Source organism: Schistocerca cancellata, chromosome 10, assembly GCF_023864275.1.
Source record: "Schistocerca cancellata isolate TAMUIC-IGC-003103 chromosome 10, iqSchCanc2.1, whole genome shotgun sequence".
In the NCBI taxonomy this organism is placed as follows: Eukaryota; Metazoa; Arthropoda; class Insecta; order Orthoptera; family Acrididae; genus Schistocerca; species Schistocerca cancellata.
Window position 1 is genome coordinate 32,267,804 of NC_064635.1, and position 8,599 is coordinate 32,276,402.

The 8,599-nt window shown below is 45.0% G+C and overlaps 1 non-coding gene across 1 annotated transcript; it reads left to right on the forward strand.

The window, feature by feature from the left end:
• The first annotated feature begins 8,150 nt into the window (after positions 1 to 8,150).
• Trnat-ugu (transfer RNA threonine (anticodon UGU)) lies at positions 8,151 to 8,225 on the forward strand. Its single transcript has one exon. It is a non-coding gene; the product is annotated as a tRNA-Thr (tRNA).
• Positions 8,226 to 8,599: the final 374 nt, after the last annotated feature.

The following is an 8,599-nucleotide window of genomic DNA, read 5'->3' on the forward strand; positions in this document are numbered from 1 at the left end:
TCGTGTCGCGTCGGTCTTTACAGTTTTGAGTGAACAGTGAGCACGTAAAGATGTGTAGGGAATAGCGTCTGCCGGCCGAAGTGGCCGCGCGGTTCTGGCGCTGCAGTCTGGAACCGCGAGACCGCTACGGTCGCAGGTTCGAATCCTGCCTCGGGCATGGATGTGTGTGATGTCCTTAGGTTAGTTAGGTTTAACTGGTTCTACGTTCTAGGGGACTAATGACCTCAGCAGTTGAGTCCCATAGTGCTCAGAGCCATTTGAACCATTTTTTTGAATAGCGTCTCCCGCCAAGTATGAGGGCCTGGTCAGAGATTTCGCCTGTGGCATGCAGCCCACATAACACAACTGTCGAGCAGTCCCTTCCTCATGCCAGTTCTCGGCTCCACACTGCAGGGGCAATGAAGACGCTCCTGCAGTGTTTCCGATGAGAAGTGTTTGGTCACCCACAACACAGTCCGTAATTGGCTCCCCCTGAGTCTCATCTCTGCTCACGAGAACCGCTGGCTATGAAGACAAAATTTTTCCACAGACAACGAGCTGCAGACCAGTGCAGATAACTGGCCGAAAGCACAGGCGGCTGCTTTCTATGACGAGGATATTGGAGAGTTGATACAACACTGCGATAAAACTCGAAGTTTGAGCGGTGACTATGTAGATAAGTACGTGGAAGGTGTACCTAACTGTTGCAAATAACCCTTTCTGGTTTTCACTGTGGTTTCCATTTAGCGACCGATCGAAACTTACTTTCTGGACAACCCTCGAATTTTTGTCACCAAAACGCGGCAAAAAGTTCATATGAGCATGGGTTCGAAAATACACTCCTGGAAATAAAAACACCGTGAATTCATTGTCCCAGGAAGGGGAAACTTTATTGACACATTCCTGGGGTCAGATACATCACATGATCACACTGACAGAACCACAGGCACATAGACACAGGCAACAGAGCATGCACAATGTCGGCACTAGTACAGTGTATATCCACCTTTCGCAGCAATGCAGGCTGCTATTCTCCCATGGAGACGATCTTACAGATGCTGGATGTAGTCCTGTGGAACGGCTTGCCATGCCATTTCCACCTGGCGCCTCAGTTGGACCAGCGTTCGTGCTGGACGTGCAGACCGCGTGAGACGACGCTTCATCCACTCCCAAACATGCTCAATGGGGGACAGATCCGGAGATCTTGCTGGCCAGGGTAGTTGACTTACACCTTCTAGAGCACGTTGTGTGGCACGGGATACATGCGGACGTGCATTGTCCTGTTGGAACAGCAAGTTCCCTTGCCGGTCTAGGAATGGTAGAACGATGGGTTCGATGACGGTTTGGATGTACCGTGCACTATTCAGTGTCCCCTCGACGATCACCAGTGGTGTACGGCCAGTGTAGGAGATCGCTCCCCGCACCATGATGCCGGGTGTTGGCCCTGTGTGCCTCGGTCGGTCAGTCCTGATTGTGGCGCTCACCTGCACGGCGCCAAACACGCATACGACCATCATTGGCACCAAGGCAGAAGCGACTCTCATCGCTGAAGACGACACGTCTCCATTCGTCCCTCCATTCACGCCTGTCGCGACACCACTGGAGGCGGGCTGCACGATGTTGGGACGTGAGCGGAAGACGGCCCAACGGTGTGCGGGACCGTAGCCCAGCTTCATGGAGACGGTTGCGAATGGTCCTCGCCGATACCCCAGGAGCAACAGTGTCCCTAATTTGCTGGGAAGTGGCGGTGCGGTCCCCTACGGCACTGCGTAGGATCCTACGGTCTTGGCGTGCATCCGTGCGTCGCTGCGGTCCGGTTCCAGGTCGACGGGCACGTGCACCTTCCGCCGACCACTGGCGACAACATCGATGTACTGTGGAGACCTCACGCCCCACGTGTTGAGCAATTCGGCGGTACGTCCACCCGGCCTCCCGCATGCCCACTATACGCCCTCGCTCAAAGTCCGTCAACTGCACATACGGTTCACGTCCACGCTGTCGCGGCATGCTACCAGTGTTAAAGACTGCGATGGAGCTCCGTATGCCACGGCAAACTGGCTGACACTGACGGCGGCGGTGCACAAATGCTGCGCAGCTAGCGCCATTCGACGGCCAACACCGCGGTTGCTGGTGTGTCCGCTGTGCCGTGCGTGTGATCATTGCTTGTACAGCCCTCTCGCAGTGTCCGGAGCAAGTATGGTGGGTTTGACACACCGGTGTCAATGTGTTCTTTTTTCCATTTCCAGGAGTGTACTTCGTCAAGTAGGTAAGAAACGATTTATTATTAAGGGCACAAAACTGAGACATTTGCCAAATACATTTACATTTTAGAATAAAATTCGATCGATAGTGCCGTGCGGTCTGAGGCACCTTGCCATGGTTCGTGCGGCTCCCCCGTCGGAGGTTCGAGCCCTCCCTTTGGCATGGGAGTGTGTGTGTTGTCCTTAGCGTCAGTTATGTTGTTATAATAATTAGTGCGTGAGCCTAGGGACCGATTACCTCAACAGTTTGGTCCCATAGAACTTACCACAAATTTCCAAATTTCCAATCGTTAGTCCAAAAGATCAGACACTACACATTCTGATAATTGACGAACCTAGATGGGCAGTGGGTCCACCTTCTTCAGTGTGGATGCACAAGTATGTCCCATCTCCTGCGTGAATCTCACAGTAGCGAGGATGGAGGAAATGGATAATGACTGAGGATAGCTGGCGCTCGGTGGGAGTGTAGGTGTGCCTCGATGCGCGCCGAGATACTCCGCTCAGTTACGACAACGTTCTGTCCCAGATGGCTCAGTGGTCTCCGGCACGATAGCTCAGCGTGCTTGGTCAGAGGGTTAGCTGACCTCTGTAATAAAAAAACTATCACGAAAAATCTGAGAAGCCGCCAGCACCAGCCTCAGGGAGCCCAAAAATTCTGAAGACGGCTTGTGGGTGAACCGAAACCGGTCACTAAGGAAATGTTATTGCGATCTCGACTGTTCATTTTTAAATATAGTATAAGGTCGCTGCTCTCCGTGGACTATATTGCCAAAATATATGAATCAGAATAGTGACATAGCTTTGGGTTAGATAGTTATATTAGCCATTTCCCCCATGAACCATGGACCTTGCCGTTGGTGGGGAGGCTTGCGTGCCTCAGCGATACAGGTAGCCGTACCGTAGGTGCAACCACAACGGAGCGGTATCTGTTGAGAGGCCAGACAAACGTGTGGTTCCTGAAGAGGGGCAGCAGCCTTTTCAGTAGTAGCTGGGGGAGCAGTCTGGATGATTGACTGATCTGGCCTTGTAACATTAACCAAAACGGCCTTGCTGTGCTGGTACTGCGAACGGCTGAAAGCAAGGGGAAACTACAGCCGTAATTTTTCCTGAGGGCATGCAGCTTTACTGTATGGTTAAATGATGATGGCGTCCTCTTGGGTAAAATATTCCGGGGGTAAAATAGTCCCCCATGCAGGGACTACTCTGGAGGACGTCGTCATCCGGAGAAACAAAACTGGCGCTCTGCGGATCGGAGCGTGGAATGTCAGATCCCTTAATCGGGCAGGTAGGTTAGAAAATTTAAAAAGAGAAATGGATAGGTTAAAGTTAGATATAGTGGGAATTAGTAAAGTTCGGTGGCATGAAGAACAAGACTGTTGGTCAGGTGAATACAGGGTTATAAATAAAATATCAGGTAGGGGTAATGCAGGAGTAGGCTCAATAATGAATAAATAAATGCCGGCCGCGGTGGTCTCGCGGTTAAGGCGCTCAGTCCGGAACCGCGAGACTGCTACGCTCGCAGGTTCGAATCCTGCCTCGGGCATGGATGCGTGTGATGTCCTTAGGTTAGTTAGGTTTAAGTAGTTCTAAGTTCTAGGGGGCTGATGACCACAGAAGTTAAGTCCCATAGTGCTCAGAGCCATTTGAACCATTTGAATAAATAAATAGGAGCGAGGGTAAGCTTAGTGAGCGCATTATGGTAGCCAAGACGGACACGAAGGCCACGCCTACTACAGTAGTTCAAGTTTATATGCCAACCAGCTCCGCAGATGACGAAGAGATTGAAAAATATATGACGAGATAAAAGAAATTCTTCAGATAATGAAGGGAGACGAAAATTTAATAGTCATGAAGGACTGGAATACGATAATAGGAAAAGGAAGAGAAGGAAAAGTTGTAGGTGAATATAGAGTGGGAGTAAGGAATCAAAGAGGAAGCCGCCTGGTAGAATCTTGCAGAGAGCATAACTTAATCATAGCTAACACTTGGTTTAAGAATCAAACGTGGAAGAGGCCTGGAGACACTGGAAGGTTTCAGATAGATTATATAATTGCAAGACAGAGATTTCGGAACCAGGTTTTACTGTAAGACATTTCCAGGGGCAGTTGGGGACTCTGATCGCAATCTATTGGTTATGAACTGTAGATTAAAGTTGAAGAAACTGCAAAAAGGTGGGAATTTAAGGAGATGGGACCTGGATAAAAGGTTGTAGAGAGTTTTAGGGAAAGCATTAGGGAACGACTGACAAGAACGGGGGAAAGAAATACAGTAGAAGAAGAATTGGTAGCTCTGAGAGATGAAATAGTGAAGGCAGCAGAGGATAAAGTAGGTAAAAAGACGAGGGCTTATAGAAATCCTTGGGTAACAGAAGAGAAATTGAATTTAATTGATGAAAGGAGGAAATATAAAAATGCAGTAAATGAAGCAGACAGAAAAGAATGCAAAGTCTCAAAAACGACATTGACAGGAAGTACAAAATGGCTAAACAGGGATGGCTAGAGGACAAATGAAAGGATTTAGAGGCATATATCAGTAGGGGTAAGGTAAATACTGCTTACAGGAAAGTTAGAGAGACCTTTGGAGAAAAGAGAACCACTTGTATGAATATTAGTTTTAGGCACAGAACGGCTGGCAGAAAGGTGGAAGGAGGATATAGAAAGTCTGTACAAGGACGATGTACTTGAGGGCAATATTATGGACATGGAAGAGGACGTAAATGAAGATGAAATGGGAGCTATGGTACTGCATGAAGAAATTGACAGAACACTGAAACACCTAAATCGAAACAAGCCCCTGGCAGTAGACAACTTTCCACTAGAACTATTTATGGCCTTGGGGGAGACAGCCCTGACGAAGCTCTATCATCTGGTGCAAGATGAATGAGACAGACGAACTACCCTCCGACTTGAAGAAGAATATAATAATTCAAATCCCAAAGAAAGCAGGTATTTTCAGGTGTGAAAATTATATCAGTTTAATAAGCCACGGTTGCAAATTGCTAACACGAATTCTTTACAGACGAATGGAAAAACTAGGAGAAGCCGACCTCAGGGAAGATCAGTTTGGATTCCGTAGAAATGCTGGAACACGTGAGGCAATATTGACCCTACAACTTATCTTAGAAGATAGATTAAGGAAAGGCAAGCCTACGTTTGTAGTATTTGTAAACTTAGAGAAAGCTTTTTAACAATGCTGACTGGAATACCTTCTTTCAAATTCTGAAGGTGGCAGGGGTCAATTACAGGGCGCGAAAGGCTATTTACAAATTGTACAGAAACCAGATGGAGTTATAAGAGTCGACGGGCAGGAAAGGGAAGCAGTGATTGTGAAGGGAGTGAGACAGAGTAGAAGCTTATCCCCGATGTTATTCAATCTGTGTATTGTGCAAGCAGTGAAGGAAACAAAAGAAAAATTCTGAGTAGGAATTAAAATCCACGGAGAAGAAATAAAAACTTTGAGGATTGCCGATGACACTGTAATTTTCTCTGAGACAGAAAGGACCTGGTAGAGCAGCTGAACGGAATGGACAGTGTCTTGAAAGGAGGATATAAGATGAACGTCAACAAAAGCAAAACGAGGATAATGGAATGTAGCCGAATTAAATCAGGTGATGCTGAGGGCATTAGATTAGGAAATGAGACAAAGTAGTAGATGAGTTTTGCTATTAGGGGAGCAAAACAGCTGATGATGGTCGAAGTAGAGAGGCTATAAAATGTAGACTGGCTATGGCAAAGAAAGCGTTTATGCAGAAGAGAAATTTTTTAACATCAAGTATGAATTTAAGTGTCAGGCAGTCTTTCTGGAAGTATTTGTATGGAGTGTAGCCATGTATGGAAGTGAAATCTGAACGATAAATAGTTATGACAAGAAGAAAATAGAAGCTTTCGAAATGTGGTGCTACACAAGAATGCTGAAGATTGCTTTGGTGGATCGGGTAACTAATGAGGAGGTACTGAATAGAATTGGGGAGAATAGGAATTTGTGGCACAACTTGAAGAAGGGATCGGTTGGTAGAACATGTTCTGAGGCATCAAGGGATCACGAATTTAGTATTTGAGGGCAGCGTGGACGGTAAAAATCGCAGAAGGAGACCAAGAGATGAATACACTAAGCAGATTCAGAAGGATGTAGGTTGCAGGAGGTACTTGGAGATGAAGAAGCTTGCACAGACCTGCATCATACCAGTCTCTGGACTGAAGACTACAACAATAACATTGGTCATTTTCGATAATTTTTAAGTGTAACCTCATCAACGGTAGCAAACCACACTGAAAAGCCAGAGAAAGTGGTACACCTACCTATTATTGTGTAGGGTCCCTGCGAGCACGCAGAAGTGCCGTTAACACGACATGGCATCGACTCGACTAATGTCTAAAGTAGTACTGGAGGGAATTAAGTCAAAACTGAAAAATTCAAAATGGCGGACCCAGTATGGTGAAAGAAATCTGCAAAGAATTAATGAAGTGAACAAAAATGTTTTCGGCGAACGTTTACAATTTTAATGGTGAACTTTATCACAACACCGCCCTGATTACTGTCTATTTTACAGAAAATATATTTTAATAACAAAAACTGCCAGATGTGTAACTCTTCTTAATCTTCTTCCTCTTTTGCCTCTTGTTCTTAATCTTCATTTCCTTTTCTCCTTCTTCCTCAACTACATTTGTATCCTCTTCATAATACTCAGCATCTGATTCTTGTAATCCTCTGCAGCAGGTACCGGCATGCGACAGCTTCCGTCGACGAAGTTTTCACTTTCCTCGGAGATGATTACCGCAAAGAAGAAGTGTGTGATAGTAAAATTTATCAAGGAAAAGCTTGTGGATACGAAAGCAATAAACTTGTTTTGCAAAGAGTACTTTACATATTTTTAATCTATTTAAAACATATTTATACAGTTAGTAATTATATTTTTATTTTCCATTAGCTTATTAGCAATGTTATAAAAATAAAAGTTGTGTTATTATGTTTGCATATGTGTTATATTCGTCTTTTAGTAAAATTTTTAATTCTGTTTTCCCAGATTCAATAACGGTATTTTGCAACTCTCGCCTTAAAGATGGCTCAAAGTCGGAGTTGTCGCTAGTATCTGGATATTAAGCCTGATTCGCGACAATGATAGTACATACTTGAGGGCGGAATCAAATGGCGTGAAACGGAATGTCGTGGAATCTAAAACTCTTTCTTTCACTCACATTTCACAATTTTTTTGCTTGCATTCCGGTAAGAAGGTAATTATCAAAACCCGGTTGTTAATTAATGATTAATAATGAAAGAAGTATTCGTAAGTAAGCAAATACTTTCTGGAATAGCTCCCATTTAAAAGAATTTCGGTCTGATTTCGTTGAGCAAAAATATTTTATGTAAACGAAATTCAACCATCAAAGGTAACAGCTGGTCACTTCTAAAACCGGAATTCAATAGTTCCAATATTACTCTAGCCAATCTACTAAACGAAACTTATTAACTCCGAACTTTTTTAAAATTATGGCCACTTTTTTCGGGATTCTCGCCCAATTTGCGTCATAGTGTGGGGCTAGTAGTGGGTGAGGGAACTCTTGACAGAACAACGGTACGTCAGGGATGTCCTCTGTCCTCACGTAACTTTACCAGGGGGAAGATAAAGGCCAGTACAAGGGCTCTCGTGTGGAACAGGAGCCCACGGCTAACAATAGAAACGACAGTAACATAAAAAAAAAATTAAGAGAAAATTTACTTAACAAATGGCAAGCTTAATTTGAGGTAGCATGAATTTATGATAATGAAATCTTAAGGACTTTTTTTTAGGTCCCAGGCTACAACAGTCTCAGATATATTTAAAATACTGATCTCTTGAAAAAAGAAAAAAATTTTCTTAAAAACACGGGGGGCGTGCAAGGGATAAGTCCCTGCAGACGCACTATCCTCTGTGCCCGCGGTGGCTCAGATGGATAGAGCGTCTGCCATGTAAGCAGGAGATCCCGGGTTCGAGTCCCGGTCGGGGCACACATTTTCAACATGTCCCCAATGAAGTGTATCAACGCCTGCTTGCAGCTAGGGTGTGAATGTAATTATCATTTTATTATAAAAAACTTTAACAAATCCCAAGAAAATGGTATTTTAAGTAACATGTTTTCTTTACATGCAGTATGTGATCAAAAGTATCTGGACACCCCCAAAAACATACGTTTCTCATATTAGGTGCATTGTGCTGCCACCTACTGCCAGGTACTGCATATCAGCGACCTCAGTGGTCATTAGACATAGTGAGAGAGCAGAATGGGGCGCTCCGCGGAACTCACGGACTTCGAACGTGGTCAGGTGATTGGATGTGACTTGTGTCATACGCCCGTCTGTACGCGAGATTTCCACATTCCTAA